Source organism: Gossypium arboreum, chromosome 1, assembly GCF_025698485.1.
Source record: "Gossypium arboreum isolate Shixiya-1 chromosome 1, ASM2569848v2, whole genome shotgun sequence".
In the NCBI taxonomy this organism is placed as follows: domain Eukaryota; kingdom Viridiplantae; phylum Streptophyta; class Magnoliopsida; order Malvales; family Malvaceae; genus Gossypium; species Gossypium arboreum.
The window spans coordinates 33,483,386-33,495,390 of record NC_069070.1 but is presented as its reverse complement, the minus strand read 5'-3'; the positions used below and the strand labels follow the sequence as shown (position 1 = coordinate 33,495,390).

The 12,005-nt window shown below is 32.2% G+C and overlaps 1 long non-coding RNA gene across 1 annotated transcript; it reads left to right on the top strand.

Annotated features, from left to right (window-relative positions):
- The first annotated feature begins 7,086 nt into the window (after window positions 1-7,086).
- On the top strand, window positions 7,087-11,681 carry LOC128296307 (uncharacterized). The gene is made up of 2 exons (XR_008286875.1): window positions 7,087-10,039; window positions 11,392-11,681. It is a non-coding gene; the product is annotated as an uncharacterized LOC128296307 (long non-coding RNA).
- The last annotated feature ends 324 nt before the right edge of the window (window positions 11,682-12,005 follow it).

The following is a 12,005-nucleotide window of genomic DNA, read 5'->3' as shown; positions in this document are numbered from 1 at the left end:
TGAAAGATACATAATGCACGACTTTATTAAATGCAAAACACACATAATGCAAATCAAATTAAAATATGCAAACTTATTAATTTAAAAAGTCCTTAAAAACATTGGCCCAATAATCAATCAAACTTGTGAGATGTTTCATTTTGCACTTGGGCCCCTCGTGCTTGGGCCAATCCCGATGTCGTCGAATTACATCATAACATGATGTGGTTGTGCTCACATCAGGTATGGGTTTGGGTTCATGATTATAGGTTTGGTGTTTAAGATTAAGGTTTGGGGTTTGAGATTTAGGATAAAAAAGTACCAAAATTTTGTGTTAATGACATGTAAAAATTGTTGAAATGTTATTAAATAATTGGGAAAGAGATCGTGAATGATGTGGTGGGAAGAGTCTCTAAAATAATTTCTCTATAGATGAGTGTATAATAATAATTTTATATCTATAAAATTCGATGATGTGGTAAAATTTTATTAGTGCCTACATCCTTAGTTTTAGGATCATCCTAATTTAAGTTATTCCCAATTATATTAAAATTATTGTTTTAGGCACCAATAAAATAATACCACGTCATTAAACTTTAAAGATAATAAAGTATTATTATACACTCATCTATATCTAATATCTTCTCCAACTTAATTTAACTTTAATTAAATCACTTAAAATAATTAATTTTAAACAAACATTTTTTTCCTCTTTTACAAATTTTAATCATTTTATTTTTTCCTCATAAGTTAATATCTTTTTTTATTTTTGTGCAACCAATTTTAAAAAAATAATATTTTTTGTGTAATTTTTCATGACATTGATACATAATTGTGGTAATTATTTTACCATAAACCCCGAACCTAGAACCATGAACTCCAATCTTGAACTCCGAACCTTGTGGTTCAAGGTTTGGGTTCAAGATTTAAGATTTAAGGTTCAAGTTTGGGTTTTGAGTTTGGAGTTCAAAGTTCAAGTTTAGGGTTCAAGGGGTTAGGATTATGGGTTACGAGTTTGAGGTTCAGAGTTTGGGTTCATGGTTACGAGTTTGGTATTTGATATTTGAGTTTAGGATTTAGAGTTCAGAGTAAAAAAAAACCAAAATTATGTGTCAATCACATGGAAAAAAATTGTTGAAATGTTATTAAATAATTGGAAAGAGACCATGAATAATATGATTGGAAGAGTTCATAAAATAATTTATTTATGAATAAATGTATAATAATAATTTTAATGTCTTCAAAATTCAATGATATGATAAAATCTTTTAGTGCTTAAAACTTTAATTTTTATAATGTAATTTACTCCCTTAAAAAAGATACTAATTCTATTGTATTTAATATTCCCATCGCACCATTTAATTCCCATTACTCTTTCCACTAATAAATACAAATCATTTACCCCAACAGTTAAAAGAAAAATCCCAAAGCATTGTGTTGGGTCACAACCAGTAGCCTTAACCTTGTCTGTTGTATTTAACTTTCCCCCGCTGATTCAGTACATAAACCTTTTCTCAAAGAAAAAAAAAAAAAAACTCGATTCCATGGCTAAAAAAACTGTAAAAAAAACTCCATTTAGAAGAAATTCCAAGTCAAACTCAAAAAAAATTCCTATTTTTAATATCAAGCCTATTGCTACAAAACCCATGGAAGAAGGTTAAAAAACCTAACCCATTACATAAAGCCCCAAACAAAACCTAAAATACAAAATAAAATAAAACCTAACCAAAAGTTAAACCAACGTTCTTCATTTATTGAGTTCAAAGTGGTTCATTCACACTCAACCCATTTCATTTCTTCAACGTCGTCCCTAGAACCATTCATCACCATTTTTGTCATTTCTTCCTCCTTATTCCAATCCAAGGCTTTTCTATGGTTAGATGTTTAGATATTAAGGGGGTTTGCATCCCACCTATAAAAAAAGAATATTTCACAAAAAAAAAAAGCTAAATATTTGCTAGCGCTGAGTCAAGCCCATATACATATAAAATTTATCAGCCGGGCTTAAGTAGAAAATTAAACATAGATCGCACTTTAGCAAAGAAAATGAATACATAAATACTTTATATAACCTAGATTAGAGTTGTCCTACATTAGACCCTAATAAAAATTTACTCCTAATTAATGGGTTTGGGTCTATGGCTTAATTTTTAACTCAAGTCTATCCCGGATAAAAATGTTAAAATTTGAGTTCGATCCGCTCACTAATATTAAATTTTTTATATAGATCAAAAACACTAAAAACATTAAATTAAATGTTTCTCAATAAATTGAAAATAAATTAAAAAATTCTTTATACTTATATAACACTAATATAGGTGAAATTTAATAAATAAATGTGTCAAAAATAGTAACAAAATTAATAATAAAATAAAAGTTATACAATTTTCAAACAATAACAATATAATAGTGAAATGACAACAAAACAATAGAAAAATAGTGAAAAACAATATTTTTTTTTTTGCAAATTTGAGTCAGGCATTGGCCAAAGAATTACTCGACACTTGACCCATTTTCTAAACATGTCTTATTTTTTTTTTTACCTAAATTTATTTTTTCAGATTTATAATTTTACCTAAACTCTTTCACTTTTCGAATGAACTTTTAGACTAAATCACAATCTACAAGACTAATGCTTACCCACAAATAAATCTAATTATTTATGGTGTGATGTGATTATTTTCGAGACTAAAAGAGCAACACGATTTTAAATTTCAGCATTATCAAATGCAAAAGTGGAAGACGGATAGTTGGATAGGAGTAGCTCTATTTGTAAATTTTTTTTTCTAAAGAAATTGCGTTATAAAATAAATATCCATAAAACATCTTTTATAAAAATATAATGCTAATTTTTAGTTAGAGAATAAAATTTAGGCCGTTAATTGAGTTTTAAAACTCCACTAAATATAATTTTAAAAATGATATATATTTGGTTTAGGATGTAGTAATCTATAATTACATATAAAAGCAGAATTTATAAATTTACTCTAGATATAATGCCTTGAGCTTTTGACACTTGTCCTTTTTTTTTAATGGCCTGTGGACGATGAGAAAGGAGGAAAAAGAAATTATGTGTCATTTTAAGATTAAAATACATTATACGTCTTTGTATTTTTTATAATTTAAAATTTATTTTTGTACTTCTATTTGTATTGTATTTGTTTTATTTTATCTTATGTTGTTTTTAAATCATGCATTAATTATTTAATTATGTGCTTAATTTATTATCACGATTCAATTTAAAGAAAAAAAAGTATGTGTTTGTGTTCTTAATCTATAATGATTTATTTTAATTAGTTAAATAATTTATTTTAGTAATTGAAATTTAGAAAAAATATTTTATCACTTAATTATTTTAATTTAATGTTAAAATTTTTATTTAAATAGATTGCCCCACTCATTTAACATTAGAACATGTCCTAAAATCAATATTTTGTAAGTATAAGTACCAAACTGAAATTTTTATTAAAGTTTAAAGCTATTCATTCCATTATCCCTAACAAATAACACAAAGATATATTACTCGTTTTCTTTGTAGGTATGGTACTTAGGGCTTATTTAGTATTGTTATGGAGAAGCACTTTTGAGAGAAAAGTTATGCTAAACAAATAATTTTTTTGTGAGATTTTTGACTCTTCAAAAATATTTTTGGCCTTTTAAAAGCATTTTTGGCCAAAGAAAGAAGTAAAAATTTTTAGCTTTTCAATTTTAAGTGCTTAATTATTTTTCCATCCCTCATTCAATAGTACTTGCCATTCTTTTTTTTTCCTCTGGTTCTCCATTCTTTCATTTTCTTTGTTTCTTTCATTTTCTAAAAATTATCTGTGAGGACTTGCCCTTCTTCTTCAAGATATACTTTCTTTTTCCTTTTCTATGATCTTCTTAAGATCTACTTTTTTTTTAGAAATTTCGATGCTGAAGAGGGTTTTTGCTACTCTCTCTCTCTCTTTACTCCCCTAATCCCATATTATCATTTCAACTCTCATTTTTTTCTCATTTTAGGTTAAGCTCTTTTTTCCTGCCTTCTTTTTCTTGGGTTTTCTATCTGGTTGTTGAGAAATATCTCAATGGCATTGATTCTGTTGCTAGATTGTATCTATATAAAATAGAAAAAGAATACCAAAAGCTCCATTGCACGTGCATCTCATTCGAGGAATTCTGATTTTCCTTCTGTTTTCTTACTGTTTCTCTGGAACCAAACAGTTCAAAAGGTTTGTTATTCTTTTCAATTGACTGAAAAGTAGATCATTTTAAAGGTAAGTGTCGGTTATTTTGGTATAATAATTTATGGGTTTGTTATTTTAAGATTACATGCACATCTGATTTTTTTTTTATAACAGATTTACTTGTCTATAACACATCTGATAATTATTTTCTTGATTTTGTTTCATTATTAAGCTGGCCGAATGTGTGATTAAGGCTACTTAAAAGTTAGTTAAAATGATGTCTGGAAATAAATTAATTTGGTTTCCTTAGATGGTATTTATGACGTCTGTATGCTGCTGTTAATAGAGGATTAATGGCAGTAGTAGAATGTTTGTTTAAGGCTACTTAAAAGTTAATTAAAATGATGTCTGAAAAGTATTAATTTGGTTGTTTTAAATGTTGTAAATTTATGGTGTTGGAAGCTTTCTTAAGACTGGAATTAATGGTGTCCGAATGGTTTTTTTTTTTAAAATATCATTTGGATCTTTTATTCATAAAAGCAAAACCCAAAATCAAACCCAAATCAAGCAAAAATACAAGAGCAAACATTAACAGTCGGTCAACTTAGAAACAAGTCCAAAAAATCCAAATAGAAAGAAAACAAAAACAAAATTAAAACAACCCAAGCACAAAGATCCAGCTCGCAGAAGGGGACACTCTAGAGACATCGTCAACCAGTGGACCAGTGGTTATCCATTAAAAATCCCTCTCCTCAAAAGCAACAAAGCACCTAGGAAGCCACATAGACTTCATCATTACTCTTCATTAATTTTCAACTGCAACTATCACTTCCCATAGAAAATATCTTTGAAAAACAAAACACCACCTAACTCTTCAAACCCTTTTCCAAAACTTTCCTTCAGCAATCCAGATGGTTCATTTCCTCATGAAACCATCCAACTTCAATCGGCGACCACCGCTTCCTCCGCACCAGAAGTAACCATATTCAACTTATAACTTGTCTCTCTCTTTTGGAGTCCCTCTTTAGTTATGAGATGAGCAATCTTGTTAGATTCTCTATGAATAAACCAAAAAACGCGGAACTCAAAACTTAAACTCAGTTGCTTTGAATCTTTTATAAAAACTTCAATTTCTGATTTATCTTCTTTCTACTCTTGTAGTTTCCGGATCACCGAACAGGAGTCACCTTCAATCTCAACCTTCCTCAACCCGAGATATAACCCAAGATTAAGCGCCTAAAAACACGCCATCGCTTCTGCTGCAAAAATAGATGGTATATTCACATGCATAACTGTTTTTGAACAAATCACCTCTGCTTTTTCGTTTCGTATTACTAACTCAGAGCATGACTCATTTCTTTTCTTGTTGAACGTCGCATCAAAATTGATTTTTAACCTCAGACCATTCAGAGCTACCCATCTACCTATATGAAACTGTCTCACTGGTAAGTTCGTATTCAACCCATCTTGTTCTTTTAGGTAGTTACTCATAAAATCTGCAATTTGAGAACCCAATTTTATTTCTGCTTCATGAATAAATCTGTTTCTTGATGTCCAAATTGTCCACAAAGCACATGCTATCATCCTGCACTTGGCCAGAGAGTTTGACTCAAAAATGTTTTTAAACCATTCTTTGAAATCTGTATTTTCCTCTGTAATAGGCCAGGTAACCTAACTTCTCCCATGTCACTTTTGTTATAAGACACTTCTTGAACAAATGCTCTCTCATTTCCACTCCATTCTGACACCTTCGACAAGTTGCGGATCCCAGCAGTCTTCTAAAATGTAGATTACAGAAAGTAGGCAAATAGTTACAAGATAACCTCTAGTTTGTAATTTTTATTTTTGAGGGTAGATCTAAGATCCACAATCTTTTGTAAAATTGTTTGTAGTTAGATTGTATTTGATTCTGTCCATCATGTAAAAGAAATTTGTGCCCGTTACGAACCGTATACTCCCTCGTCGGCTCACCGTGCTAGGTCCTCATGCGAATTCATAGACAAATGAATACATAAGATCCTCTCTGCAATCTTCTCCAAAAAGGTATTGTAGATCAATTTGGTTTTCCATTTTCTTGTATTGGCATACAATTAAATCTGCAACTGTTGATATACTCGAATTAGCATTCAAGTTCTGAACTCTGAAATCATCACTTCTAGGCCATACATCCCCCCAGATAGAGATATTCTTCGCATCACCAATTCTCCAGCCCAAACATTTCAGAAGGAGCCATCTTGCAGTCCATAAACTCTACCAGGTAAGAGAAGGTAAATTTCCTAACCTGGAGTTTAGAAAATCTGAATCCTTAAAATATTTAGCCCTCAAAGTATGCACTAGTAATGAATTAGGATTACGTAACAAACGTCAACCCTGTTTGGCCAGTAATGCAATATTAAAAAAATTCAAATTACAAAACCCCATGCCACCCTCTTCCTTAAGCACACATAATGACTCCCAGTCACACTAGCGCATTCCTCTCTTCCCTTGATTTTTTTCACCAAAAGGCCCCTATTATATTTTCCATCTCCACACAAAAAGTTTTTGGCAAAAGAAAGCAAGACATCGCGTATGTAGGAATTGCTTGTAAAACGGCTTTGATAAATACATTTTTGCCACCTTGTGAGATATGCCTTATACTCCAGCTATTAATCTTCTGCTTCAATCTGTCCTTCAAGGTTTGGAAAGCCATTTTCCTTCTTTAACCTGCCATATTCGATAACTCCAAATATTTATCTGGATCAGTCAAACAGCGAACATTAAGTACCTAGAAAGCCAAGTTCTAATCCTGATTATTCACATTCAAACTGAAAAAAATTGTGGGTTTTTTTTGAAGTTTACACATTGGCCCTAGCAAGATTCATATTCTCTTAGAGTATCTCTAATCACGTTATTCCCCCTATTCGAAACCTCTCCAAACATTATACAATCATCTGCAAACATGATTTGGGTTATTGATGGGGAAGATCTACATACCTTTGCTCCTAAGATTTTCCTTTCTTCGCTTATAAGTCTCATAAGTGTAGATAAACCCTCTCCACAAAACAGAAATAAGTAAGGGCTTAAAGGATCCCCTTGACGCAGCCCTCTTGATGGTTTGAAATTAAGACCTTCTTCAACATTAAGTAAAATTGAATAATGAACCGAACTAATACAGTGAAGCATAAAATCAATAAATGGATTGACAAAGCCCAATTTTGACATCAAACCTTTAAGAAAAAACCATTCCACTCGATCATAGGCCTTACTCATATCTAGCTTTAGAGCCATAAATCCTTTTCGCCCTGATCTTTTGTTCTTGAAAGAGTGAAGTACCTCATACGCCAACAACACATTGTTAGTTATAAGCCTACCCGGTACAAAAGTACTTTGAGAGTCATCAATACAAACATCTAGTACCTTTTGTAAATGGTTAGCAACTGACTTGGCAATAATCTTATAGATAACCGTACAGAGGCTAATAGGACAAAGAATTTTCAAATTGAGGGGATTTGCAATTTTTGGAATTAAAACCAACTGAGTTCTGTTGATTTCTTCCAAAGATTTGCCATTATTCAAAATATCCAAACAGAAATCACTAGTATCTTTACCAATAATATGTCAATACTTTTGGTAAAATACTATCGAAAAACCATATGGACCTGAAGCTTTTGTAGGTCCTATTCCTTTCAACGCTTCAACAATTTCCTTCTCTGTGTAAGTAGCCATCAAACTTTGATTCACACTGTTAGAAATGCAACACGGTACCCCCGATAAAATGTGATCCAAATTGCCAATTCCTCTAGAAGCGAAAAGGTCCAAGAAATATTCACGAGCAATATTCCCAGTTTTGATACAATCAGTAGCTAAAGAACCATCATTCCTTTGTAATCCTCGAATGCGATTAGTATGCCGTTTTTAAGAAGCAAACTTGTAAAAAAACGAAGTGTTTTTATCACCCATTTTCAACCAATTCACTCTGGCTCATTGCTCCCAATATCTTGCTTCCTTATCCATCTTCATATTCAGGTGTAATTTGACATCAACAAGTTCAGCCAAAATTTCTTTCGATTGCTAAGAATAATTTAATTCCTCCAATATCCTTGTTAATATTTTAACATCTTGACCTCGTTTGTATTTAATCTTGCCTGCCCAACATTTTAAGCCATTAGCAAGAGTTAAAATACTTTTGAAAAAAACCCAAATTGCCCTCCTATAGCTTTCTTATCTCTTCCTCACAAGACTCATCCAAAACTCACCACACTTTAAAATGAAACCTTCTAGATTTTTTACCCCTTCCTCCAACCTTCGTCTCAATAAGTAATGGACAGTGATCCGAGAAAGAATGAGGAAGATGCCTCAATGAATAAGTTGGAAAGAGTTGAATCCATGCGTCAGTAGCAACACCTCTGTTAATTCTTTCTCTTATATTATTTTTCCAATATTTGGCCCCTCTCCCAAGTAAACAATGTCCTAGAATACCCAATGTCCTCCAAATGACAATCCTCCAAAGTTCTATGAAAAGCATACATTCTAGCCTCATCCCTTAAAATCCCTCACTGTTTCTTATTCGCAAAAAGAATATCATTAAAGTCCCCACCAACCAGCCATGGTAGCGAATTATTTCTCCTTAATCGTCGAAGCAAATCCCACGTCATGGCTTTATCCCTTACATCCAGGGCCCTAAAGAAACCCATAAATCTCCAACGTGGATTACCTTTCTTTTCTTGAATTTCAACATCAATGTGATTTTTAGAGAAACTCTTCAAAGTAACTAAATGACCTCTATTCCACCCAATACTTAAACCTCTCATGTCCCATCCGCAGGGACATCAACACCATTAAAAAAACACATCGTCTCCTAACATTCTCCATTCAATTAACATTCAATTTTTTCTCCATAAAGAAGATAATTTGGGGATGATAAATTTTCAGCACATGTTGAAAATCTTTGTACTGCTCGCAGACTCCCCAATCCACGAACATTCTAGCAAAAAGTTTTCATTTCTTCCGGACGGCATACCCACTAGTAGTAGTCGGTAATTGCTTAAGATTAACTGAATGCCCACCATTGATCTCCAATGAATCTCGAATAGTGGAAACATTAGAAATTAAAGAATCAAACCTGCCTTTTTTTACAGTCCTCATTAGTGATTAGATCCTCTTCTAACTTACAATCCTTTCTCGTCAAATCCAGCCCATTAGCAGGGCCCACATCAATCGAAACCTTTCTTATTTCCACCTATTCAAACTAGTCTCCATCTGTTGACTTTTACAAGGCTTCAAATCTTTCCCAAAAATGTGAAGTGATTCCTGCCTCTATACTAGAACATTTGTAAATTTGGAACCTTCCAAATTAATTCCAAGAATAGGGAGTTTAGAGATGTCTGAAAGAGTAAATTGGTTGTGTTAAATGTTGCAAAAATTATGGTGCCTGGAAGTTTTAATTTGGACGATCAATGCCATGTTTGCTGTTGAATATTTCTGTTACGTAGGACAAATTAAATAAGTTAATATTGATTAAAAATACTGATTTAAATGAGTGTAATGTTGTCCAAAGTAAAGACAAATTATATGTATTTTGCAAGTGAAATTTTGTAAAATAGTTGTTGCATGTTTGCTGTCCGAGGCAACCCTTACATATATGTGAGTGTGAAATACAGTACAAAACTCGGATTCAATTTTTGTGATGTAGATTTATATATAAATTGCCAGCATTTTCAGGGCCATTTTGAATGTACTTTTGTGGAGTCATATTTGTATAATGATAGGCTTATTTAGATTTGATTTTATGGTAGATTGAAATACAACAAAAGTACTAGCATTTTTTTTAATAGAATCTGATTTGTGAAGTAGCAGTGGAAGAGGACTTGCCTTTCTTCTTCAAAGATACACCTTTTGATCTTTGTTCCTTCAAGGTATGTTTTTTTTTTCTTTTTTTTTTCCTTTTCTACTTTCTCTTTGAGAGTTAAACGACTTTGGTCTCTATCTATGATTTGATTGTTAGCTTTACTAGCTGAAACAAATATGTTCTTATGCATAATAAATGACTACTTCGGTGGTTGAAGTTAATGGTTAAAAGGTCAAAGTAATGTGGGATAAAAGATTGACAAAAATATTCTGTGGTATTTGCATTAAAGAGATATTGAAAGGCAATAGACCTGATACTCATTTTACAAAAGATGGATGGCTAAAAATAATGACAAACTTTGAGAAAGAAACAACTAAGGCTTATTCACAAAGATAACTTAAAAATAGGCAACTTAAAAATAGGTGGGATGCCTTGGAAAATAATGAAAGGCTTGGAAGAAACTTAAAGGTAAAGATACTAGTCTAGGGTGAAATTCTATAAAAAGAATCATTGATGCATCGAATGATTGGTTGGAAAGTAGGCTAAAGGTACATTAATAATTCTTAACATTTTTATTTTTTTTTCTTCTTATTTATGAGGTTATTGATAATTTCTTATTAAGCTACCAATTTATATATAAGTTGTGCCTGAAGCTAAAAAATTTAGAACATTGAACATTGATCCTGAATATGAAGGGAAGTTGGACTAGATGTTTGTGGTGGTAATTGCAGCCGGTGATAAATCATGGTCACCTTCTTCTGGTACATTTCGTAATGAATTTTTTGAGGATGTTGACAATGACATACCTGAATAGAATGAGGAAGAAAATGCAAGAAATGATGTTCACATTTTTAATGATGTTCTGATTGATGGAAACAGTCAAAAAAGAAAAACGTCTTAAATATCCACTTCACATTTTAAAACTGGAAGGAAGAAATCCTTAAAGCAAACTGGAAGGGTTGCATGATTGTCTAGTCAAATTGAAAAATTATACAATGCAGTTGACAATATGAGTCAAACCACATGTAGTTTGACTCCTGCTATGAATCCATATGGTATTCCACAAGTAGTTAAAGTGCTTGATAACATGTTGAAGGGAGTTCTAGAAGCTAGTCCGCTATACTTTTTCTCACCAAAATTATTACTCAATAAGGACAAGTGAACTATGTTTTCATCAATTAATTCCAAGATTAGAGCTTTGTGGCTTAAGACAAAAATGGAGGAGAGTTGAAAATTTTCTAGTCTTGTAGGGTCTTGAGATATCTACTGTGGGGCTAAACAACAATGCTAAACTAGTTTTATCAATAGTTGTTTATGTTTGGTTTTTGGATATTGAATTTATGTTCTATTTATTTATATGTAATATAGTTTTATCAATAGTTCTTTATGTTTGATTTTGGATATAAAATTTGTTTACAGGTGATGAGTATGGTTGACAATTCTAACGGTGATAAAAGTGATGATGAAAGGGAAAAGAAAGAAATATTACAATGCATTGCATATTATTCTGTGCAATTATATTATGAGAAGTATATATTGAAGCAATCATGAATGGATTCAAAACAGTCAAGTGAGGCATGGATCCGAGAGATTCTTGACTGTAACACTCCTAACCCGTATTTATTGTCGGAACAGGGGTACAGAGCATTACTAGAGTTTACAAAACAATTAAACAGATATTTCATATAATATAACATTCATGTCAGAAACCAATCAAAATCAAACATATTGTCCCTTATACGAGCCCTCGGGGCCCAAAATACGTATTAGAAACAAGTTAGCACTAAATCGGGTCTCAAAGAATTTTTCAAGAAACATTAGAATTTTTCAAAGCTGCAGGGGTCACAAAGCCATATGGACAGGCTGTGTGACTCACACAGTTAGGAGACACACCAGTGCCTCAGGCCGTGTGGGCATTCGAAATAGGGACACAAGGCCGTGTCTAGCCCATGTCTATACCCGTATAACTCTCTGACTTGGGTCACATGGCCAAGTCACATGCCTGTGTGCTAAGCCGTGTGAGCATACTGACT